The 27,396-nt window shown below is 31.9% G+C and overlaps 1 protein-coding gene across 4 annotated transcripts in view; it reads right to left on the bottom strand.

Moving 5' to 3' along the window:
• Positions 1–22,299, bottom strand: part of LOC124422572 — a 33,249-nt gene extending 10,950 nt beyond the window's left edge. Inside the window, exon 1 of one of the 4 annotated variants that reach the window (XM_046959222.1) lies at positions 22,171–22,299. The gene's annotated coding sequence lies outside the window, so the exon portion shown is untranslated. Of the gene's footprint in view, positions 1–8,053; positions 8,279–13,120; positions 13,909–17,301; positions 18,552–22,170 lie in introns of those variants that run through there. The other 3 variants (XM_046959218.1, XM_046959219.1, XM_046959223.1) reach the window with 3 other exon arrangements.
• Between the last annotated feature and the right edge of the window lie 5,097 nt (positions 22,300–27,396).

Raw genomic sequence — 27,396 nt, 5'->3', positions numbered from 1 at the left:
ACGTCGTTCTTCTCGCAAGATAAAAGAACGTATACGTTGTGCCAGAACTGTGGAGTGGAAAGTAGCTGTTGACATATCGCTGCCAGGTATTGGGACACGTAGCTCACAAGTGGGCGGGGTAGGTTAACCTATACGGGAATATAATGTACGCCTCCACGAGCACTCCATTCGCAGATCGTACAAAGGCGAAACGCGTTCTCTCTTCTATCTACAATCGTTTATACACACACCATTCTCCATCATAATCATCATAGTTTCTCGATCTCCAAGAGAACAAAAAAAAAAAAATAATCACGAAAGTTACTACCTTAAATCCTTACCCTTCTAATTTCTAAGAACCCTATGAACGAATTCTTTAAATCTTTTTTTACGTATTTTTTATTGAATATTCGTTCGTAGATAAATGTAATAATTGATATTTATCTATCGATTGAATTTTGAAATATTATTAGAATTATTAATAACTATTAGGTGGACCGGAAAGTAATGTCGCTTTCTTAAATTAAATTCAAACGAATAAATTTTTAACAAATTTTTATTTTTAATCACGATTAAATATCGACATGCGCAGAAACGACATTAATTTCCGGTCCCCCTAATATTTTGATATAAGATACAACAACAACAACAACGAAAAATCGTATAAGTAGATAATAGATTGATGAATATTTCTTTTTGTGTAATTTTTTTCATAGATATTTGCAAAAGAAAAAAGAAAGAGAGAGAAAAAGTCACGTAAGATAGTTTCATTATTCTAACATGGAGTAACATACAATGACATATGTACTTAAGTGAAAAAGGTTGTTCCATTAATATCATTCGAATAAATAAAATCTTTCTATTTGACTGTCGAATCAATCTCATCTTAATATATTCTAAAGAAGAATAGTTCGATATAAAAAAAAAAAAAAAATGAAGAAAAATCGAGCACTTATACCCTTTAAATATTTATAAATAATCTAAATTATTGAAAATTAAAAGAAAATCTATAAATTTAATCTATAATTAATAATATATTTAATCTGTAATATAAAATCTTTAAAAAGTTTCATTAAATGAAATATCAAATTTATTAAATATAATTTTGCGAAAGATTAATTCAATTTTTTGTAACAAAGAAATAATTATTTATTGAAATCCTACGAAATAATGAGTATTTAAATAATTATTAAATAATTATGCAAATGAAAAAAGTGTCAAGGTCATGAAATAGATTAATAGAAATTAATAAATCTTATGTTCTATATCTAACATTATGATACATGTGTTTTAGAAATCTATACATTTGCAATAATTTATTAAATAAATCGTCTATATCTAAAGTGTACAGTGTTTCTTGGCTCTCGTTCACACGAGTCCGCTCATTGCACTCGTTAAATAATGCACGTGTTGTAAGAACGTATTTCACGCATGCATGATCACGTACGTACATTGTATTTGTATATGTATTATGTATGACAAATATTCTCACACTTTAGGGATGTATTATTACAGGGTGAGTCATGACTCCGACCTAAGTCGTTATAAATCGCTACCAACTATTGAGAAACATTCAAGAAATAAATGTTAAATATTAAATGATGAACGAAATAAAAAAATCAGATCATTTAGAAAGTATCTTACAATAAATAATTGAAACAAGAAAAAGCAATAGATTTTCATGATCGATATTAAATTTATCGAATGACATAAAAAAATTAATCGTATTAACAAAAAGATATTTTAGTAAAAAAAAAAAAAAAAAATAAAAAAAAAAAAATAAAAAAGAATAAAAAAATAAAAGAAATAAATGATTACGATGAAATACAGAGAATAACCGATAGGTAAAATCAAAAAGGTTGTTCTCATAAGGAGATGGGGTGAAATTACACGTGGGTGATTATTTTGGTCATGGGGATTAGTTAGCCATAGGAACATATATGCGACATATGCTTCGACCGGTTCGCCGATGAAACGAGTTCGTATCTGATTCGAACACGAAGGACGCCTCTTTTACGACTAATGCCTTCTTGACGAAGAAAACGATTCGTTAAAACCAACTCGATCTTTTTTATTTCATTTATTAATATTACATATGTAGAGTAACATGAAAATTTAGTTAATCATATTAATGTTTTTGTATTCAATAATCATTTATTAAATCTAAGTCATATTGTATATTGTACATAGGAATAGAAACAAAGTTTAGAAATATTTAGAAAGTCCTCTTTTTGTTTTCATATTGTCAAACATGAAAATATAAACAATTTACCTAATATCGTTATCCTAATCGACATTTACAAATTGTTTGTATATTATATATACACAAACACAGAAGATATCCCATTTATCTTGAAAAAATCTCGTGAGGGGGGACTATACCAAAATAGTCCTTTTTATACATTTGCTTGATATGAAAAGGCACATTATACGGTACTAATAATATTGTTCTGATCAAATGGTGAGAAAAATTTTTAAATTAAATTTATTTCTTTTAATGAAATGACATATTTTTCTGTTCATAATTCGAAGGAATTTGTTGAGATGAATTTAATGACGTGCTATATGAAGACATATATTATTATAAAATGTTATAAATTATAATAGAAATTTATAAACTTCTAAGGAGTACAATCCAATATTATGAGTTACCAGCTATTAGGGTGAATGTTGTAAACAAATTTTCTTATTTCTTTCGAAATTTCTTTCGAAATAAATTTTGTTTACTTCTTTCGATAATTTGAGAGACATAAAGAGAAATAAAAATTTCGTCTTTTGTATAAAACAATGTTATATTGTATGACATATCATATTGTATTATATTATATTATATTATATTATATAATATTGCATTATATTGTATTATATTATAACGTAATTTATATGATAAAGTAAATAAGTGTATTATTATCAAATACAATGTATTTACTCTGTATTTTTAATAAAAATGGAAATAACAATGTTTGACGTAAAATGTGTTTTTCAATAAAACCTACCTATTATTTTCTTTATTCAAAAAAAAATGGCCTTTCTCTTAAAAATCCTGAACAAAGCGATAATTGTTCCCGCAAATCGAGTTTTGTATCAGAATCACATAATGCAGCAAGTAGTGATATTCGAAATTATATCACCTTCTGCGACAAGTAGTTTCGCTTTGTTCAGAATTTGAAATTTCGAACAGGAGATTATAACTTATTAAAAGGTTGCATGATTTCGTCACCTCTTCTCGCATCATGTGATTCGAATACAAAATCCAAATTACGGGAAAATTCCCTCTTTGTTTAGAATTTGAATTTTCCAACAGGAGATTATGATGTATCGAAAGGTTGTGTGATTATGCGTGCCACCTCTTCTCGCGTTATGTGACACAAATACAAAACTCAAATTGTAGAAAAAAATTCCTGCTTTATAGAGAATTGGAATTTTCGAACAGGAGAATATGATTTACCAAGATTTGGCATGATTTCTCGTGCTACTTCTTCTCACCTCATGTTTCCTGGATATAAATCTCGATTTACAGAAAAAAAGTCCTGCTTTATCCAGAATTTAAATTTTTGAACAGGAGATTATAATTTACAAAATGGTGGCATGATTTTGCATGCCGAATATAAAAGTCGATTTGATTTAAAATTTGAAATTGAAAGATCTATTTTTTTTTTTTTTTTGAATAAGGAAGATAATAAAAGACTTTAATAGAAAATACCAGATTTTTTTTGACGTCAAACATTTTTATTTTCATTTTTATTCATAATATATGATAAATATATTATATTATACACTTTATCATATAAATTGTGCTTTAATATAAAACAATATAATATAATATAATACCGCTGTAAATAAAGGACAGCCTTCTTATTTCCTCTTTATTATTCGTTGCTTTTTTATGCTTCTCAAATTATCATCCTAAGTAAACGAAATTTATTTCGTAAGAAGTTTTTCCTTTATTTACAACATGCATCTAACGATACGAATTTATAACCCTTAAGAGTTCACAAATTTATAATATAATTTATAACATTTTACAATAATATATGACTTCATATGGCACGTTGTTGAATTTGTCTGACAAATGCTATCCAACTAAAAAAGAAAAATATATAATTGCATTAAAAGAAATGAATTTGATTTAAAAATTTCTCCCATCACTTAATCAGTGAAAATAATTGCCATCATATGATGTGCCCCTTCATACCAAACAAATCTCTAAAAAGAAATTTTTTTCCTAAATTTAGTCCCTCACAAGATATTCTAATTTTTTGAAATAAACAAGTCACTCTATATATATATATATATATATATATATATATATATTAATATATTATATTTATATATTATTGTTCATAAATCATCGAACACATGACTATACTTAATTTAGATATGGAAAATAAATGAACATCGCATCAAAAGAAACTTTCACAAAACTCTCATTTTCTGCCGACACTCCGAAGGAATCATCATCAACGAGGAAAAAGAAGAGGAAAAAAAGAAGAAAAAAAAGAAGAAAAAGAAGAAGAAGAAGAAGAAGAAGAGTAAGTTGATTCAACCGGATCATCGTTATAACGCAGCTTTCGGAGCTCTCTCGAAGAGAAATCCGTTCTCACGAGTCTCAAGTATGGACCACTGACTTACAGTTAGTCCAATTGGTTCGCCCACGCATAAGTAGAAATCGAAAAGGAAGAAGGTGCCATCACTAGCAATACCGTTAAATTGCTCGCACCTTTTCCTTAGTGAAATACTATTCAAAATACTCTCGTGCTTTTAATTTGGCAATGACGCAATTCGTCGGGGAACTATGAAATCGTTGTCTTTTTACGTAGGCGTCAAATCCAAGATGGAGAATTCAAAGCCGTCGACGAAATGTCCATGACGTTAATGGGCACGTTGCTATGTTGTTTCCTTTCGAAAAAAATATTGAAAAACCGGTCTACATCAAAAAGATCTCTCTTTTCCTCCTTCTCCTTCTTTCTCTCTCTCTCCCTCTCTCTCTCTCTCTCTCTCTCTCTCTCTCTCTCTCTCACTTTTCTGTCTTTCTCTATTTCCTACTCTTTTTTTGTTTTACGTCTGGTGTTAAAAAATAGCGTCGTATGCTTCCGTTTTTAAGTTATGTCCTTATCGTTTCCTATTTCGTACTTTGTTCTTCTATATTATATAATTACTCTGTTAGAACAAAAATATAGTAGATTGACTCTCGATACGGTTTTAGAATAAATGCTGAATGATCAGACTCAGGAGATTGGCACTACCCGTTCTATAACCAGATCCTTTATTATAATAAATCCATGGCGATAATAATTTGTAGGTACTGCAAAACTTCGATGACGTTACGTCACCACTTATCGGTATTACTTTAGACGAAAGTGATAAAGCATTTGCATGTTAGTTCAAAACTATAATCAAAAACAATTCCTCCAGTTAATTCGGCCACATCAAATGATAACCATTTCTAATTGGTATATAACAATCAAAAACGAATAAATTGACAATAAAACCATTTTTATTTATTATTAATAATTTATATACGATATCCTTGACACGTATTTATATCGTTCTTTACAAAGAATTGAACGCTATTAAGAAACATAACGATAAATTGTTTTTTATCTTTATTTGCTCCAATAATTTACACACATACACATACACACACACACAGAAGATCTTTGTCTTTTTTTTTTTAACGTACACTTACAGAACGTTCTTTTTATAGTCATTTTATCACGTGTGTTTCAAATTAATATTGTCTCACATATCAAATACGTTTAATTATCTATTGCTGTATTATGCACCCGGACATCTATCTATCTATCTATCTATCTATCTATCTATCTATCTACCTACCTAACTACCTACCTATCTATCTATCTCTCTCTCTCTCTCTCTTATTCTCCCAGATTTATCAAACATTTATGCTCCATCACAACGAGGTTAACATTTCGACGAAACTTTTTGCCAGCTAGTTTTTCCAGTATGTATTAATACGAAGCATTCACATGTATACGTATATATATATATATATATATATATATATATATATATATACATATATACATTTATACGATGCAATAACGTATCCGTTCAATCGCGAAAAGTTACCAGGTTAAAGTATAATACTCATTGCAAGTGCGAATTCGTAATGATATCGCGGTATTTATAAGAGCACGAACGCACGCATGCACGCTTCGATGGAACTTTGATTGGACGGACGGTCAGATTGGGTTGGTTGGCTACTGGTTGTTTATCGTTGATGCTCGTAAGTCGTTAAACTTTTCCCAGCTGGACAAGTAATAAGTAAGTAAGTAAGTAAGTAAGTATATGGAATAAATATAAATGTCATGCCAACGAATGCAATTTCAAGTAGGAGGTGGAGAAAGGATGCTGAAGGAGGAGGTAGAGATGGTGGCAAAGGGATGGAGAAGAGAGAAGTGGGAAAGCTACAGGCGTTGTCATTATCATTCTCTTTCGCGATCTTTACCGAGATGCATGGGCAATCGAAGCGGCAAACTTGAGAAGGCAAAGAACCGCGAATCGCGATTGGCAGTTCTCCCAACGTGGAAATTCTCCCACCCTTTAATCGAAGACCTCCTCCCGTCTTGATCCTCCCTTCTCTCTATCTCTATCTTTGTCATTCTCTATCTATCTATCTTTATCTCTGTCTCTCTCTCTCTCTCTCTCTCTCTCTTTTTCTGCCCCTCTATTATTCTCTCTCTCTCTCCCTCTCTTTCTCTTTCTCTCTATCTATCTATCTATCTATCTAGTAATCTATCATTATCTCTCTCTTTCTCTTTCCCTCTCTTTCTTAAGAACAACACCAAGCGTGCAAGATCGAACGTACCGATCCTGCAACCGGTCACCTCCACCAAACCCTTCTCCTCCTTCTTCTCCTCCTTCTCCTTCTCTTTCAATCGCCATATTCGCTAATTCGAGAAAATATGGCTGTCTCAATCTTTAATGGCCACTCACGTCGATACAAAAGATATTATTCTTTTTTATTTGTCTTTTTCCTTTTTTTTCTTTTTTTTTTTCTTTTCTTTCTTTTTCTGTTTACTTCTTCTTTTTTCTTCTTCTTCGTGGTATTCGATCTCTCTTGGAATTTTTTTCGATTTCTTTGGAATTTGGGACAAAATTCGCGTGCCTTCGAGAGATAAGTAAGGGAAAAGAAAGAAATATAGAATGACAGACAGACAGACAGACAGACAGATAGAGAGAGACACGAAAAGAAGAGAGAAACAGAGAAACTGAGAAAGAGAGAAAGAGAGAGAGAGAGAGAGAGAGAGAGAGAGAGAGAGAGAAAGGGAGGGAAGATCTTGCGCGCTAGATTTTATATTTAGGATGGCACCATGTAACACTAGAACTACTGAATTAGGTTAGAACGAAAATACCGGCACCCACGCAAACGACGCGTTGGTCTCGCGCGCATTATGTATTTATTTGTCGCTCGATTCCCATTTTTCCCGCTTTTTTTTTATACATAGAACAGTGGTTGAACGAAGCACCAATGTAATAGCGCGTAGTTATTTAAACACCTTGACGATCAATGCTAATGGTGTTCAAGAAACGTGGAAACCAGGTCGTTAGTATTTATGCATGCATATATATGCAAAACTATTGATAATGATCTTTTAGATACATTGTCGAATTTTTATCATATCGATCGATACGAAAGATTCCTTTGCAATCGTATTGCTTTAATTTAAAATAATAAATAGAATATGAAACGATGTAAAAAAAAAAAAGAAAAAGAAAAAATGAGAGAGAGGGAGAGAGAACAAAGAGGAAAAACAATAAAAAGAAAATTAAAAGAAAAAAAAAAAAAAGAAAGAAAGAAAACACCGTACGAACGGTTTTGGACGAGAGAAACATAAAGAGATGAATAAATAAATAAATATGTATATGTATATGTGCCAATGTCATCGATCACTATGGACGATGGTAAACGACTCCTCGACGCGCCTCGTATCTCATTATATTATATGTATCTTTCTCTACCTTTAAGCAATAGCCACTTTTATAAAAGTACTACGAATACATACGTACGTATGTATATATACATATGTATATACACATAGATACTTACGTATATATCAAGGAGTCTCGCAATTAGCGCTGGACGTACTGCCGAGCCATTAATCAAAGGCAAAATGCAAACAATGTGTATGCGAGGCTAACGAAAACGATCGAGTCTCGACGCGATAATCGCGATCGATTTCGTTCAAGAGCCGTTTAAAAGACACGACTTTTCTTTCCGAAAAGAGTTTCTCGAATGCGAGAATGAAACGTTGTTGCTGGCCACAAACTGAGAGCAATTTATTATAATCCCCTTTTTATTCTCGCTTTCTCTGAATTCGCGTCTCTGACAGCTCGATTGAACGCCTTAAAATAAGTATACATACATGCATAAACACACGCACATATATATATAGTGGAGCATATATATATTAACACCTTAATATCATAGTTTTGTTATAACAGCACGACATTACATATAACGATAGAAAAACTATTCTCTAAAATCAATTTTTCTCGAAAACATAATTCATTTATTGATAAATAACGTAATATATATTCACAAATGTCTTCAATTTAAATTGGCCACCCTGTATATGTATATATATATATATATATATATATATATATATATATATCAATCGTTTGCGTAATAGCTAACGAGCTGAATTGTTAATGAGCTCTTTACTCGCGCGATACCCAATTGATTACGGCGATTATTTCGATTATTCGTCGTTATCTGATATAATTCAATGAGACGGGTATATTTCGATAAGGCGGTTACAAAGAGAAATAATGTTCTAATGAAAATTATAAATATATAATGAGAATAGACGAATGTTTACTTTCCACATGATTTATCTACTAATTCTATAATCGAACTTCTATTTCTTATATATACGTTATATATAATTCTTCGAATGATTTAGATGAAATTTCATAAAAAAAAAAGAAAAAAGAAATAAAGAAAGAAAAATAAAAAAAAAAGAAAAGCAAAACAAGGATAACCAATTGTGCAACAAAAATGGTTTTCATGGAAATTGGCATCTGATGAAATCCATCTCGTTGTCCGTAGCCAATTCACGAAATTGCTTATTCTATTTCGAAGTTGACCACACCTGTTTTAGCTTTATTTTAGGAAACCTTGCACTGTCTCGTCAGTGCAAACCAAAGTAATGGACGAAACAAGACCCTGGTATGCCCAGAGGCTGATGGATTAGTACCACGAAAGCTTTCTTTGATTGCTACTTACGTAGCAATACACTTATATATACATATACCTGCATGGCACATATATATAATGTGTGTATATATATGTATATATGTATGTATATATAAAAGTCAATTTCAGCCCGACGAGAATCATCATACGATAACAACGCATTTCCTTCGAGTCTCTCGAGAATCCTCATCAACCCCTGAGGAATTCCGTAACTGGAAGAGAAACGAAAGATCCGAGCTCTTTATTAAGAGAGTATCTACCAAATGAAGTTCGAAAATCGTTAATTCCTATCAAGGGGATCTCCTTAGACGGGACGAATCCCTGGCTACGGGTTCGAACTCAAAAATGCTCGAGACGGGAGAAAGCCCAACTCGATATACGGGCAATTTTCCTTGTTAGGATGAAGGATGAACAGGAAGGCGGGGTGAAGAGAAGGGTGAGTAAGAGAGAGAGAGAGAGAGAGAGAGAGAGAGAGAGAGAAAGAAGGAGGACGACGATGTATGCCTCCGTTTGCAGCGAACGAACGAAGAGACTTTTTTAGCCTACCAAACTTAGAATGTTTCTCCATAACGTGCGTGCACCTGGTGTTACTTAGAGACTTCTGGTTTTGGGATAACAACACCAACGACCATACTTCCATCTTGCTATGCCTATCTCGGGACACTGATACGTGCTGTCTTCCATGTCCTTTGATCATCATAAATGACCGACTACGAAGAAAATTGAACGAACGTCCGAAAAGAATTTTCTTAGAAATGTTTCAAAACTTTTGTAAGTTTCAACAATGGTAACCTCCATGTTCTACGCACTAATACTGAAAATATTAACATTTATTTAATGATTCATTATAAACATATGATTAATTTCAATTCTAATAATTCGGAATGTCGAAATATGTAAATTGGAAAGTTTCATTCGTACAGTGTAACATTCGAATTAGATCATTTTAACGTCACTTAATTTTATTTTGATGTCTTTACGAAAAAGAAAAGAAAAAAAAAAAGAAAAATAAAAAGAAAGAAAAACGATAAGAAAATTCAATGTAAAGTAGAATATAAGATTATAAATTGTATCACCGATCTCGATGATTGCTGTTAATGACATGAAAATCGTAAAAGAAAAATTTTAATGTAATATAACTATTTCAATTCCTTATATAGATCAAAAGTGCTAAACGAATTATCAGTAACGATTGGAAGTGAGTCTTCAGAAAACGAGCAAGAGACTGGTCTCATTGATAGAAAACAGCTACCTAGTTCTGGTTCGTCTAGTTTCTCAGCTTCTTCTTCGTCATCTCTCTTTCTCTCTTTATCTATATATCTATCGATTTCCTTATCTATCTTCATTCATCAAACATCGCATTCCCTTGCTTCGTCGACAAGACAGACATTATATGAGTGGATACGTTCTAAGAAGATAATAGTCGACCCTCTATACAACTATTTTATGCGTCTCGCGGATCCCTTGACGAGATGCTCACACGTTCCTAGAAAAGAACTTCGTCCCGTACATTCCATCGTTTCTTTCAATATGATTCTCTTTTACCAGTATCGATACTTTATTCCATAACTTTTTTCCAGTTCACTCGATGGTAACCCTTTCTACTGAAGAGAACGTTAGTGTTAAACGACATGACTTCGATCTGTTAAATCGATTATTGTTTTTCTTTTTATTATTTTTGTTTCTTAATTTTTTTCTTCTTTTTTTTTTCAAGATACTATAACCGCATCATCCGTGTTTTTTTTTTTTTTTTAATCTATCCCACCGGAAGGACTTACGTATAAATTAATGATATGTGCTTGGGTTTGTGTGTGTGTGTGTGTGTGTGTGTGTGCTTTTTTTTCTTTTTTTTTTCTTTTTTTTTTTTTTTTACGTAACAACTATACGTTTCAGAAATAGAATTTTACTTCTTTCAATAATATTTTGCAATTTGTATTATAACGTGCCATTTTAATGCAACATCGATTCAAACGCGAAACCTCGTAGGAATCGTGCTCTCGTGCCTTTCATAATCATAGGAAAGCGGGTTTCTTCGCTCATTAAGGGAAATGTCGATCGGAGCAATTTGCTGCGTTTAACTAACGATCGATCAGTTACTTTCTCCGCTTTGAGACGTTGCTAAAAGCGATTTCGAATAGGCGTAAATCTTCCAACGTTTCAAAAAAAAAGAAAGAGAGAGAGAGAGAGAGAGCAAAATCACGTGAGCCTTAAGGTAAGAAAGAAGATGATTCGACGACGATTCGAAACTTTAAATCGATTCACGATGTACTCGATGCCTTCCGTTAACAACTTTTTAAACGTCGTACGATCTTATCGAGTACGGTGAACCGCCATGAAATCGAACGTAAATCGTCTGTAATTTCACCCACGTGCCACCCAGCATCCCACGGTCCATTCATCGAAGCACGTTCCTCGTACTTCGATTTCCCCTTCCCAACTTTTCAGATGGAAGGATAACGCATGTATCTTCCCAACGTCTTATTAATATTCACGCACATTAACATTATCGAAAAGTTCGTGAGCCATATAAATACATAGCTTTACCGTTGTATGTCAAAATGATTTTTAATTCGTCGAAATTATTGTAATTAGTTTTTCCATGACTAATAAAATAACATTCCGAGAGTAGGAAACTTTATTTTGAATTTCATCGAATTTATAAAATTAATTAATTAATATTTAAGAAATTTGTATTGCGTGCAATTGTAAATGTATGTCTGTGGGTATCTTGTATTCAAAAAAAAAGAAAAAAGAAAGAAAGAAAGAAATTGAAAAAAAATCAAGAAAATCAAATAATTCTCAATCCTCTTCTTTATTTCTTTTTTAATTTATATTAATTATGGTCACGTATCTGTCATGTTAAAACATTGTTGATCGACTGTTTTACGTAATTATGAACACTTTTTAACGAATATTCGTTGTATAAGTCAATATAAAAACACATCAGTGCATCAATCAAAATGTATATTAGTAACTTTATTTGCATATTAATTATTTGAAACTTTATATATGTCTAAATAAAACCATTATTGAAGTAATCATTGAAGTGTCCTAATAATCATAAATATAAAAAAAAAAAGATAAATGAATTTTGCTTTATAATTAATATAGCGTCACTTTTAATAACGATCTTTGAATAAGAAAAAATAAGTTGATATATCTTCTGTCAATGTTGATGTAATTTTCATGAACTTATTTTACAGAAAAAGATAGAGCTAGAAAAAGATAGACAGATAGAGAGAAAGATAGAGCGAAAGAGAGAGAGAGAGAGAGAGAGAGAGAGAGAGAGAGAGAGAGATGATGATGATCAAATTAAAAAGTCTGATATTATAATTAAACTTAAATTAAAAACGATTCTCATTTTATTACTTTTCGTAATATCACTTGACTTTTCGTAATATTAAAAAAAAAAAAAAAAAGCTAACTGGATAGATCTCCAGTCTGTAATGCGTTAACATAAGTCATTTATATTACAAAAAGAGTAAGAGAGAAAGAAGAAGAGACAAAGAGAATATTATCTCAAAGTATAAATTAAAAATAATTCAATTTTACATATTACTTTTAATAATAATATTTTATTAGAGAAAAAAAATAAGTCGATAAGTTTCAATAATATGTTAACGCTGTAATCATCGAGTTATTTTACAGAAAAGGAGAGAGAAAGATATATATATATGTAAGACAAGGTATCGTTACTTGATTACATGAAGGAGACAAAAGAAAGGAAAAGAGAAAGAGAGAAAGACAGAGAGAGAAAGAGATATAAAAAGATAGAGAAAGAGAGAGAGAGAGAGAGAGAGAGAGAGAGAGAGAGAGAGAGAGAGAGAGAGAGAAGGCGCGCGTGTCGCGCGTACGACAAGGCCCAGAAGGGAACATGAATGAAGCTCCCATTCATGCCCTCAGAGCCCTACCTACTTGTATCTACTGCAGCCCTTGTTTGTACCGTCTATGGGAGCTTGCTTGAGACGGTAGAACGACGTCGTCGTCGTCTTCGTCGTCGTCGTCGTCATCGTCGTTGGCGCCGTTGCTGCTTATGCGCTCGCGCTCACGTTTATTCGCCAAGAGGAAAGAAAGAAAGAAAGAAATAAGTACGTAAGTAAGTAAGTAAGTAAGTAAGTAAGTGAGTGAGTATATACGTACGTAGAAAGAGGCACGCACGCATGCACTCACGCACGCATTGGTGCTTTTACGTCAGCCGGTCATGTCGCGACAAAACGTGTATATATACATACTTACGTGTGTGTGTATGTTTGTGTGTGTACGCGTGTATGTGTTTATATATCTGTGTTTCACGAAGCGCCGGTGTACACGTGATCGCCATTGTTGATCGCTTCGCAGCGCCAGGTTGGCGCGTTATTCCGACTTTTTGCGAACGGAGCTACCGTATACTCGTTTCCTTCGGCTCGTGTGCCGCGGAGAGATATCCGCGAATAGGAAGAAGATGAAGGAGGAGAAGAAGAAGGAAGGGAAGGAAAAGAAGGTGGAGAAGAAGAAGAAGAAGTTGCTTCTCTCCATTCATCGATGTACTCGCAAGATTCTGTTATCTTTGCGAAGATCATTCGATCGGAGACCGAGATCGAGACCGAGATCGAGATCGAGATCGAGATCGAGATCGAGATCTAGACCAAGATCGAGACTGGGATGGCAAGTATGAGAATTGTGCTATAGCAGAATCTCTCTCTCTCTCTCTCTCTCTCTCTCTCTCTCTCTCTCTCTCTCTCTTTCTCTCTTCGTCTTTTTTCTTTTTTTCATTTTGTTTTATTTGTATATTATAATTTTTATTTAATGTCGTTTTATTATATTATAGATATAGATTTATTATATAATATGGAAGAGTGAGAATTAATGTATTATTTTTAGAATCTTTTTTTTATTAAAACGTTTTAATTCTTAATTTTATTTCTCTGTTGTATGATAATGCTAGAATAACAAGTATGATAATTTAAATTTGTTATTGTTTTTATTGAATGATAAAACTGACAAGTGAACGATACGATGACAAGTATGAAAATTATGATATAGAATATTTATTATTCGAACGTTTTAACATTTTATACGTATCTTTTCCGTTTTTATTATTAAATAATTCGATTAGTATGATAAGTAAATATGTGAGTAAGAATTCGATTAATATAATAAGTAAGTATGCTACACTAAGATTTTTGTTATTAAAACCTTGTAAATTTTTTTTCCTTTTTATCATTTTTCTTTTTCTTTCTTTTTTATCGGACGATTAAATTATTCCATTCTTTCGAAATATGTCATTATTTGTTTGAATAACAATGTGCATTATATCGTTTGTAGGATGAAATGAAAGGAATAAGAAACATATTAAAAAAAAAAAAACGACACAATGATATGAGATTTGATTGCTACAAGCATATAAAGGTCTCAGATAAAATCGCAAGAAACGTTGATTTTGTTCCGTAAATCTTGTCGATTCGATTTTGATTTCGATTTTGCTCGATAACGTAGCATGAAAATTAAAATGGCAGTTGAAACGATTTATCGTTATGTTATACGTGTTGTAAGCGAACGACGGAACATCGATAAGGTAAAATTATGTTTGAAGTTAAATCGGAAAAAAAAGAAAAAGAAAAAGATGTAGCACAAGAAGGACAAGAAGAAAAAAAAAAGAGGAAAGGAGGAACTTTCCGTTTCTCTTCCTGAAAAAAATGACTTCATCCACAGACGATTCCAAGGAGCTCGTTGGAGGTCAAATAGACATTCGTAATCGCGAATGCATGAAGAAGCTTCGAAATAACAGCTGTTCTTATCTCGCTTGTATCGATCAAGATTAGGTGAAGTAAATGAAAATATTTCCTCGCGAAGAATATATCATCTCTCTCTCTCTCTCTCTCTCTCTCTCTCTCTCTCTCTCTCTCTCTCTCTCTCTCTCTCCCTCTCTCTCGTAGATCTTTTTCTTTCTTTTTATTTGTAATATATCATTAATCATGAAACACAAATTGTTTTTATTTATTCGTTAGACTTTCAACGTACAGATTTCTTTCTAATTTAAATGTTTGACAAAATATAATATATGACATGTTTCGTGATATCAATATTAACTACGATTAACTACGTAAATCTTAAAATTAATTCTTTGATAATCATTCTACGTACGATTTCTTATAATAGATTATTTATAATGAATCTTCTGTTCCAAATTGATTTATCTTTTTTATATAACATATGGTAATATTCATTACGATGGGTTGTTTATTTTTATACTACCGATCAGAAGTATTCGCTTGACGATCCTAAATTATCGGTTGAACGTTAAAACAATTTTTATTATTTTTCTCATAACGATAATAATAATAATAATAATAATAATAATAATAATAATAATAATAATAATAATAATAATAATAATAATAATAATAATAATAATAATAATAATAATAATAATAACAATAATAATAAACGTTATCCGTTTCATTATTATTTTAAGATTCTTCGTTAATGGATAGTCACGACCTTTCGTATTTTTCGAAAGCTCGAACTATTCGACGCGTTTCAAGGGACTCGTTGCGCGTAAGGCGCATATTAAAGATTATGCTAATGCGCAGCAGCGTCTTTCAGATCGCTATCGTATTCTGGCTTTTTACGTGAAACCTGCAGGCAAGTAACCAGGTACATACATACACACAACCCGTCGCGTTAAATTCCTTCGGTTATTTTCTCTCTTAGCATCGCAAGGACCGACATAGAGATGTTATGATAGTCTCAACGATTAATCGCACGTCGCTTTGAGCGTGCGCGAACGAATGCGAACGCGGTTACCATCTTGGATGGTAAATAAAGGCGATCTTGACCTTTCGACCGATAAACGTCCTTTGTCTACGCTATTTCCTCACATGTTAGATTATTAAACCTCCGAAAGAGAAAGAGAGAGAGAGACAGAGTAAAAATACATAGCTTCCTACTCGTTCTTTTAATTAATTGCTAATTTTCTACATTTTCTTAACTTTTTGCTTCTATATCGTCCCATCTTTATCATATCGACGATTTATTATCCTCATTTATTCTTTACTCTTTTTGTTAAAAATTATATCTAATTGCATACATTTGTCGGAAAGAAAAACATTTACTTTTTTATTTCCTTTTCCTTCTATTTTTATTTTCTTTTTCTTTTTATTTATTTATTTATTTTTTTATTTTTTTTTATTTTTTTATATATATAAGTATATATTCATCGATATAGGAAACGTCATCATATAGCAACCCATTCTTCTTTCTTTTTCTTTATACCAGTCAATTGATTTATCTTTAAACGATTAAGAAAGAAGGTGTCGAAAAATATTTACGAACGAGAAACGAATAAAAATTTCGATACTTTCATTTGACAAGAGGCCTGGCAAGTGTGCACGTATCTGCAGATAGGTACGTATAATGATCTAGGGATCGTAAATTACCGATAGCTATTATCATTCCGATCGCGGTTTATAAGAATATCCAGTGTGGGTAATCCATTGTGTGTATTAGTCTCTCTCTCTCTTTCACTTTCTTTCTTTCTTATTTGATGATATAATGACGTTTATAACCGGCTTGATCGAATTCTAGTTCTAGCGACAAATGTCTCTATTCGACAGAACATAAAATCGATTTCATTAGAAGAAAACAAATTGTCCGATTAAATGAAAATTCCTTGATGCTTCTTTCATAATGTTTTAAGTAGAAAAAAAAACAAAAGATAAAAATAGAAATGAAAATAATAAAAAAGAAATATATATATATATATATATATATATATATATATATATATATATATATATAAAACTACATGCGTGAGAAATATTTTTCAAAAGACGAGCATTTGTCATTGGATAATGCGCATATAGTGAGTTAGACTTTCGTAGCGATTATTAAATTACTTGTACGATCTATTTTTGTTGCGGAATTCTCGTAAAGTGCAGAAATGACGCCGCGCCTGTGTCTCAGTTGATATAATGAAAATTTCCGAACGCTTTCGATACAAACGAACGTTTTTGTTTCTTCATAAAACAAAAAGCAAAATAGTAAAAAGAATAAATATGAAGAATTAAAGAAAAATGTCTAAATTGTTAATTATTGTAATTAAAGTAATTACTCACCGTCGAGAAGGAATCCATAACGAGAATTATACTGACGTTGTCCACTTTGTCAATGAGCAAGCTCCTTCCTTTTCCAATCGTCGACGACGACGAATTCTTCGTTTCTGAAGGAACGAATTAATTCAAAATTACGTATAACGATAAATTCTCACGTCCGTCTTGTCGTTCTTCTTTCTGTATCTTCGGTGCACAAACAAATAAAATCCATCAGTCCAGGATCCTTGGCTCTGCACTTTCGTAATATTATTTTCGAAGAAAAACCACAATGAAATAATCACAGAAATCTTATTTCTCAAAGTTTCGAGCACTTAACTTTTTCTTCTTTTTTCCTTTTCTTATTTCACCCTCACGTTATTTCATTTATCTTCCTTTGTTTCTCTCTCTCTCTCTCTCTCTCTCTCTCTCTCTCTCTCTCTCTCTTTTAGAGTCCTCAAGTTTTTTTCAAGTCCAACTCGCTTGTGACGAGTAAACGAAAAAGTCAAATGAGAAAGAAAGAAATGAAGAAAGAAATGAATAATGAAATAAAGAAAGAAAGATATGCACGATCTTTCTTCTCTTTTCCGTTTACTTTCCTTTTCTTTCTCTTATTTTTGTATTTGTTGTTGTTGTTGTTGTTGTTGTTCTTTCTTTTCTTTTGTACGATCTCTTTTCAAATTTCGATAGATCGAAAGTTCGATTTCGCGCGCAACGACCGAACGCACGGCACGTACGGAGTATCGAGAACGCGTTTGCCTGTCGGAACGTCTGGCGCGCGAGCGTTAAGTCGAGAGACACGAGGAATGACGAAGACGATTACTACTCTTTGAGTCTCTGTTAGTATTTGTGTCTCTCTCTCTCTCTCTCTCTCTGTCTCTCCCTCTCTCTATGTATGTGTATGCCAGAGAAAGAGAGAAAGATAGATAAACCAAGAGCGGTACTCGAGCGCGCGTTCGAACCGATGCGTCGCGCGAGCACGATTCGAGCCTACTATTCGTCCGCGTTCGACCGGCTTCGCCAACGCTCGGCCCCCTTCGACGCGCCTGGTCCATTGCGCGGGCGGATGCTGTCGAGCTACGATCGGGATCGCACTCGAACCCTCGATAGAAACGCGTTCAACGCGCGTCAAGATCATCCTCGCGTTGGCCTTTTCTCTTTTCTTCCCCTTATTTTTCTTCTTTCCCTATTTCTTTCTTTCCTTCTCTCTTTCCTTTATCATATTACGTCGTTTCTCTTTCTCTTTCTAACTATATTTTTTATCTTTATCCTTATATCTATATTTATATTTATCCATATCTATATCTTTATATTCATCTTTATTTTACACTTCATTGTTATCTTTATCTTTATCTTTCGTTTTATCTATCTCTTTCTACTGTCTCTTTTCTCTTTCTCTTAAACGTCTATACGTTATATATCCAAAATGTTTTTATTATTGTCTATAAAGAAAAGAAAAAATGAAAAAGAAAAGAAGAAAAAAAGAACATTATTATATAACACGAAACTTGTGGTATATAGCTTATACTTAGGAAACATTAACTTTCGAACATAGAATTAATTATTATTATTATTTTGTGTGGTGAAAACGTGAAATGAAATATTGAAAGATATAGATAATGTATGAGTGCGCGATTTACATTTAGTTTTATAGAGGATTGATATTTAATAATTTCTTTTTTTCTTTTTTTCTTTTTTTCTTTTTTTCTTTTTTTCTTTTTTTCTTTTTTTTTCGTTTCTTTATTCGCCACTAATTAACGATATTTAAGAAGATATTTTTATCAATTATTTTATAATCGATAAAATAATAAGTTTCATTTTATTTTATTCTGATAAATCTGTCAATTTCTTTTTCCACTTCTTAAAAACAAATAAATCTTTACGATATCGATTTAAATATTCGAAATACATTCGTTTTATTTTTAGAAAAAAGATTTCGTTGACATTTGTCATATAAATTGTCCTAAAAAATTAATAAATTATAAAAATACAAATTAAGTAAAAAAAAAAAAAAAAAAAGTATATTACTATCCGAAAGTAGCAACGATTTATAAAAGTTCCTTTTTCTAAGATTCTTTTTTCTTGTTATTTTTTTTTTCTTTTTTTTTTTTTTTTTTTTTTTTTTATTATTATTTAATGTTTCAATCTTTACTCTGTTCTCCTTTTTAGCTTCGAGCGGATGGATACGTACCAGTTACTAGAGACATAGACAAAAAAAATTGTGAACCTGCGTCGAAGCGTACAGCCATTCACGAGATTAGCTTAGTTGCGTGACTGTTCGAGCGTGATATTCGAAAGTGCCGGACGAAGTAATCGAATCTTGGAAGTTCAAACGGGATGTATTATACAGGATGGTCTAACGATTGTTGTAATATCCTGTATATATAAAACAAATAAAAAGTATACAGAAAAAAAAAATCTTTTACGTGCCGAGCTAAATTTTATTAAAAAAAAAAAAAAAAAGAAGAAGAAGAAGAAAAGAAAAGAAAAAGAAAAAATAAATCGATCGTATAAGATCCTAATCGATATCACATAGTTTTTATTCGATCAATTTGAACATGTATTTGGAATCATCCTGTATATAGTCTTTACACGTACCAATGTTGTTGTTGATTATTAAAACGATTTTTAAAAGGATAAATAGTAAAAATAATACATTAATCCTTGGTTAATATTGAACCGAGAGATATTTCAAAGAAATCGATCAGAAACAGAATTCGAGAGTCCGATTACTCAAGAAAGACTCGGATTATTACAGGTATCGACTTCCTGAGAAATAACCTACTTTCGGTCAAGTGTATAATATAATCAAATATATGATTGATTGCAAAAGTGTTACTGGAAGCAATACCACACCCATTTCCAGACGGTAATATGACATCTGCTAAATCCTATTCTATCGTGGAGGATAATATCCGTCTCGTGTTCCTTTTTCTTTTTTTTCTTTTTGTTTTTTTTTTTTTTACTGTGATAATCTTAACAATCGTCTATCATCGAAACGACAACGCGTATATATTTCCTTGCCCTCGATCAAAATTCTGACACGTGCTATGTCCAAATGAAAAAGGAATAATATCGTTTCTTATTCTTTTTTTCATTTATTTTTTTTTTTTCAATTATGAAATAGAATTCCTTGTCGACAGTATAATTTATTAATTGGATCAATTATGAAATAAAATTTCTTTTCGATGGTATAACTTATTAATTACAATCTATTCCATTATGGCCTAGAATATGTCAAAATGAAAACGAGAAGAATATCTTTTTGTTTCAATTAAGAAATAAACTTCCTCTTTGACGATATAATTTACTAATTGGAGCAATTATGAAATAGAATTTCTTTTTGATAGTCTAATTTATTAATCATAATGTATTCCATTACGATTTAGAATAATTCAATTCGATACTTTAACAATAACACATATAGTGTGTCTCTTGTCTAAAATCGTATCAATATAAACATATATTTATATTCGTAAATAATTTACGTCTTTTTCTTTTTATTACACAAAAAAAAAATCCTCTCAATAGAAGAAACTAAACGAACATATTTATTAAAACTAAGATAAATCCTGATTTATATAAAATTTTAAAAGATATCTACACTTTTGCAATTATACGAGGACGGAATAGTCAGCGACAAATTGCGAAGAAGTAACAATAAGTATAAAAGGAAAAAAAAAAAGAAGAAGGAAAAGAAGTAATAGAAGAAGAAAGAGTATGTATGACATAGTCGAGCGTAGCACCTTCGTAACGGCAAAGATTACTTCCGGAGAGTCTTCAAAGCAAAGCAAAGCAAAAGCAAGGCAAGGCAAGGCAAGTCAAGTCAAGTCAAGTCAAGTCAAAGCAAAGCAAAGCAAAGCAAAGCAAGCGGTTGTGGTAGGAACAGCTCGTCCCTGTGCTCTTTCTATGTGTCTGCGTGTAATTACGTAAACCAGATGGTACGGGCAACGGTCACGGTTCGCGATTGCAGTTACTTATATACTAAAATGACCGAGAGATACGATGGAGTAAGTGAGGACTGTAATTCCGTTCGAAGTAAATGCGCCCACGCGCGCTCGCACCAAAGAAGGCTAGAACCGAAGCATGAATTTGTCGCGTATTCGTTCATAGAAAACCGTAAGAGCACGAGAAACAGAAAGAAAGATAGAAAGATAGATAAATAGATAGATAGATAGATAGATAAGTAGATAGATAGATAGATAGATAGATAGAAAATATGGTATAGAAAATGTTCTAATTTACGACTTGCCATACGTGAAATTACTATTTATTAACACTTTACTAAACGCAAACCATATTCGAAAATAAACCGCATCTGAGAATATCATTAATAAATCGTGCTTTGAATGGATTTGAACTGGGATAGGATCGGTCACGCTATTATTCGTAATTAAGGTGATTAATTTGCGCGTACCAAGCGTTTGAAAGTTCGAACGTGGAAATCGCGTCTCGATTATTCAAATATTCTCTCTCTCTCTCTCTCTCTCTCTCTCTCTCTCTCTCCCTTCTTCTCTCTCTCTCTCCCTCTCTCTTTCTCTTTCATACTTGCGTTTATACAGACTAGTAGAGAACATGTATTCCGGCACCTCGAAGAAACAGACTTTCGAGCATAGCGATGGTATGCGGACACACTCGTTCGCTAAATTATGCGGCTTTTCGCGTTGCAAATGCTCGCATAAGCGAACGTAGTCTTTTTCGCTATTAAAGTCATTAAGATTACACAACGAACTCGTTCTTCTGTGTTCTTTAAAGTGAAAGAAAGAGAGAGAGAGAAAGATAAGATAGATAGAAAGATAGAAAAAAAAAGAAAAATAAGAGAGAAGAACAGAGATGGCTCGGACATCCTAATGTAGGGTAGTTTATCGTTCCTTATAAGAAAGACGAGGAGCTCACCTTATTTGGAAGTTCACTCGCGAACTATAATATTTCGTATGCGATTACGATTCAGATGTCAGCGACAAAACTCGAACGAGCGGCTCCGGAGCGTTTATGATTGTGAGATACGCTTATTCCATACTCGGCAGGCGGATGTCTTCTTGCGAATGTGTGTCTATACAAAACACGTGTGTTTATATGTGTACATATGTACGCGCATATATGTATGAACATGTATTCGTATATATGTATGTGTGGGTGTGTGTGTGGTTGCATACTGACGCAATCTAAAAGACATATACACATATATATATATATACATGTAGACAAACTTGTATTGCATTTTCGATTTACCTCGTTAACGTTGCTCTCGCGCGGCAAATAGAAGAACGTTCGATTATACCCGATCCGATCCGATCCGTCCGTTATTCAAATGCATCGCGCTCTTCTTTAACGCTATAACGCTATCCTCTCTCTCTCTCTTTCTCTCTTTCTCTCTCTCTCTCTCTCTCTCTCTCTCTATTTATCTATCTATTTATCTATCCATCTTTTTTTCTTTCTCAACGAAGAAATTCAATTCTGCATATCGTCGATGATCATAAATGCCAAATCGTTTCTTTATTTATTGTCCGATGATATGAAGACAGTTAAAGACGTGAGTGTTTAATCAAATGGAACGCTTCTCTATTTATTCTCTCTCTCTCCCTCTCCCCATATGTCTGATTTTGTTGCTTAATTTTTTTATTTATACACGTTATTATCATTATTATTATCATTATTATTATTACTATTATTATTATTAATACAAAATTTATAATTTAGTTCAAATCCGATTAACCATATTTTAATTTATATTTTATTTAATATTTATTAATTTTTAATTAATATTAAATTTTAATTAATATTTTTTAATTTATTTTTAATTTTCATAACGATGTCATGGCGTTTAATTCTATTTGTAGTTTATAATTTTACATGATTCCAATTGTTCTTTTTTACTTTTTTTTTTTTTTCTTTCTTTTTATTTATTCATCAATAAGGCTTACAAGCTTTAGTACAATGAAAATAATTTCTTTATGTCTTTCTCCCTTTTTTCTGGCATTTCCATTTTCTTAAAAACAAAAATGTGTATATATATGTGTGTGTGTGTGTGTGTGTGTGTGTGTGTGTGTGTGTGTGTGTGTGTGTGTGTGTGTGTGTGTGTGTGTGTGTGTGTGTGTGTAATATATACACATATGTGTGCATGTATACATATATATATATATATAATATACACACACATATATAAACATATAAATACCTACATAGCCTGAAGGTTCACCGAAATGAAAAAATCATTGACCGGAGTCAAGTTCGCGCGAGCCTGGGCGCTCTCACTACTCTCAGATAAGTCACGAAAGAAAAAGAGAAAAGGAGGGAGAGATGCAATGAACGTAAAAAGAGAGAGAAAGAGAGAGAAAGAGAGAGAGAGAGAGAAAGAGATGGACTGAGAGGTGGGATGGATCGTTTAAATCGAGCACGTAAGTGCTTAAACGGACAGAAACGCGTAACGAAGTATGCACGCGCGCGCGCGAGCGCACGGAAGAGACCGCGTGGGACCTGTTAGCCCCGCCCTTTACAGACCAGATGTCATTACTCATTACGCTCTGCGTCGTTATGCGTTCCTCCTTCTTGATTAAAGGTCCGAAGAAAATAACGTCTGTTTCTCTTTCTCTGTCTCACCCTCTCTTTCTCTCTCTCTCTCTCTCTCTCTCTCTCTCTCTCTTTCTCTCTGTTTCTTTATATCTTTCTCTCTCTTTCTTTATCTCACTGTCTTGTTTCATCTTATAACGAGCATCTTCAAAAGTACATTTCATGATATTTCAAAGATTATTTATTGATTTATATTTATTATTCATCACTCCTACAATGCATAGTGATTAGTTTGTTAAATATTTAAATGGATCGAATTTCATTAAATCCTCCGTTTCTTTAATTTAAATCAATAATTTGAACATAGTACGCAAATTTTTTTACGATAGTCACGACACGTGATGTTTCCTTTGTCAAATATAAACGGATAAGAATATTTATTTATTTGTTTGAATTTTTATAAATAATTGATATATTGAATCATGAGTATTGTATGATTGTATTCATTTAGATAAGAAAAAAAAAATGTTATTACTATTATCGATTTTTTCTCGAATCAAAAAAATTGATTCCTATCAGAAAATAAATAAAGAAATAGAATTAAATAAATTACAATGTATCTTGAAGATAGAACAGAAAACGATATAACAATTATTTATAAATATTATCCTGTTTTTGTTTTTTAAAAGAGAAAAAAACGTTTCTAAAAAAAAAAAATTACAAACCATTCAAGTAATCAGAATTATCATTTCATGAATATGTATGAACGTATTCATGATACTCTCTTTCAGGTATTTATAATTTTGTTTCTTCGAATCTTTCATTACCCGTACAAAAATCGTTATAAACCCCTCACTATCATTCAAAGTTTAACATTAAAATGCTCGATATGCTTTATTTATCTAAACATGGAATCTAAATGTAGAAAGAAGAACGTATATATGAAAAGTATTATTAGAAAATTAGAAGTTAAGAAAAATTAGGTAAAATAAGATAAAAGCGTGTATTAGAAAAAGCAATTTGGAACGTACTCTCTCTCTCTCTCTCTCTCTCTCTCATTTTTTCTTATAAGAAGCATCTTCGGAAGTCCATCATGTAATATCTCAGAGATTATTCATTGATATATATTTATTATTCATATTCCTACAGAGTATAATAAATGTCTAAGTGAACTGAATTTCATTAAATCGTTCGATTCTTCAATTTAAATTAATAATGGAATACTGTATCACAAGTCTTTCTGTGATTTATTATTGTTCAAATAAATAGAAAAAAAGAAGAAATATTAATAACAATCTTTTCTACTTACGACGCTACGCTGAGATTCGTTTATCAAATGTAAACAAATAAGAATATTATTTATATATTTTAATATCCATAAATAATTGGAATATTGAATTATGATTATTGTGTGAGTATAATCATTTAGATAAGGAAAGAAGGAATATACATACCAATGTGATCGACGTTGCTATTAGCAAAAATAATTGATTCATATTAGAAAAAAAGTAAAGAAAATAATAATTAAGTAAATCGCAAGTGTATCTTGCAGATAGTTCAAAAAAAAATGTAATACTTATTCATAAATTTTTTCCTTTTTTGCGTTTTTTATTATATTCTTTTTTTTTTTTTTTTTTTTTTTTTTTTTTTTTTTAATAAAAGTTACAAACCATTCGAGTAACCAGAATCACCACTTCAAGACACTTATGATTTTGTTTCTTCGAATCTTTCACTACTTATCAGAAAAATCGATATAAACCTTATTCACTACCATTAAACATTTAACTTAAGAATGTTCATAGAATCGAAATGTAAAGAGAAAAAAACACTTATACGAAGTATATCCCGGATATTAGAAAAAACAATTCGAAACGTACTCTCTCTCCCTCTCTCTGACTCTCTCTTTCTCTCTCTCTCTCTTTTTCTTTCAGATGTTCTATACACAAGCCGGATTATTCGCACGAGTAGTCAACCAACACGAATCACACCTGTTGCGCGCGTTCACTCGCTCGAGTACTCCCTGTGCACGTTCACCCATAGAACACAGTCAGTCAGCTTTTTTTTTAATACCTTCCTCACCCCTCTTTTACTCCCTCTTACTTTCTCTCTCTTTCTCACTCTCTCTCTCTCTCTCTCTCTCTTTCTCTCTCTCTCTCTCTCTCTCTCTTGCTCTGTCTATTTCTCTTTCTTTCTTTTTCTGTCCTCTTCTCTTCTCTCTCGTGAGTCATCCTTCTGACCATTTCGTATAGCAAGAAGCGTCGTTTCGCGGATGCTACGAATGATTTCAATGGCCTACCGTCGAGGCTGACTAACATCCTTGGAACTTGGCGTGCTCGGAAAGTTTGGACCACATATATACTTACCCATACATACAGATAAGATGTAATTCACTTATATTGATATTATTGTATGTGTATACACGGAAGAAAAGATATACAATATTTCCTTATTTGTTTAATGACTTACGCATCGTCCTCTGTTAAACGATAAAATCCCATACATCGATCGTATAACGGAAAATTATTAAAAAAAAAAAAAAAAATACGTGTTATCGAGAATACTTACGACCCTTGTAGATTTTCGGTGCACCGGATGTATTGTAAAATCGTAAGAATCGTTAGAATCGTAAGTTACGAATTTGCGACGTAGGCGTGGCACGTTTTACGTAAGCCATCTAGCCGCGTCACGATCCATGAGTAAAGTCAGAGATAGTGTATGGTAAGTACTTATTCGTCGATAAAGTTTCTAAATTCGAATCGAAAAGCTCTGACATTTTCTGAGAAAGAGAGAAACAGAGAAAGAGAGAGACAGAGAGAGAGAGAGAAAATGATCTAAGATCAGATATGTTCATATGTAAAATACGTGGTTATATACATACACATGTATACACAAGTACAGTTGGAAGAATTGTTAATGATTTATCAATGAAAAATTCATAGATAAAATGTTGCTATAATATATACAGTATATCTTGAATTTAATTGGATTATTTGATCGATGTTGTTTTTCTAAAGGAAACATATATTTACTTATCTTAACTTCAATGTAATATTCATATATTTTTATAACTATACGTATGTTTAAAACGTCCGTTTTATATCTATAATAATATTATCAAATATCAATATATTTTACACGTATACATTCTTATATAATTTCTATAAGTACAGTACTTTTGAAATTTTATGCACAATTAACGTATATATAAAAAAGTAAAAAACTATATATATATATATATATATATATATATATATATATATATATATGTATGTATGTATGTATATGTGTGTGTATGTATGTGTGTTTCTAAAATAAAAATATTTAGTATCAATTTTTAATAAAAACCATTATAACATATAAATACACATACATGTAAGCATATGTATTTCTTTTTCTTTATTTACGTATATATATAGTATACTCAAACGATCTACAACAAACTGTATTCACGAACGTAGTTAACGTCTATATTCTCGGCAGTGAGAATATAAACGACCATGGTGTCTCGGAACGTGCACGTAAGCGCGTTGTGTGTGCCACGGCAATATAGTTCGATGCATTATAGTAGAAGTTGCAACCAACCTGGGAGGCCCTTCAGATAATACGAAAATA

Source organism: Vespa crabro, chromosome 3 (genome assembly GCF_910589235.1).
Source record: "Vespa crabro chromosome 3, iyVesCrab1.2, whole genome shotgun sequence".
In the NCBI taxonomy this organism is placed as follows: domain Eukaryota; kingdom Metazoa; phylum Arthropoda; class Insecta; order Hymenoptera; family Vespidae; genus Vespa; species Vespa crabro.
Note: the sequence above shows the minus strand (reverse complement) of the source record. Positions and strands in the feature narration are given on the sequence as shown.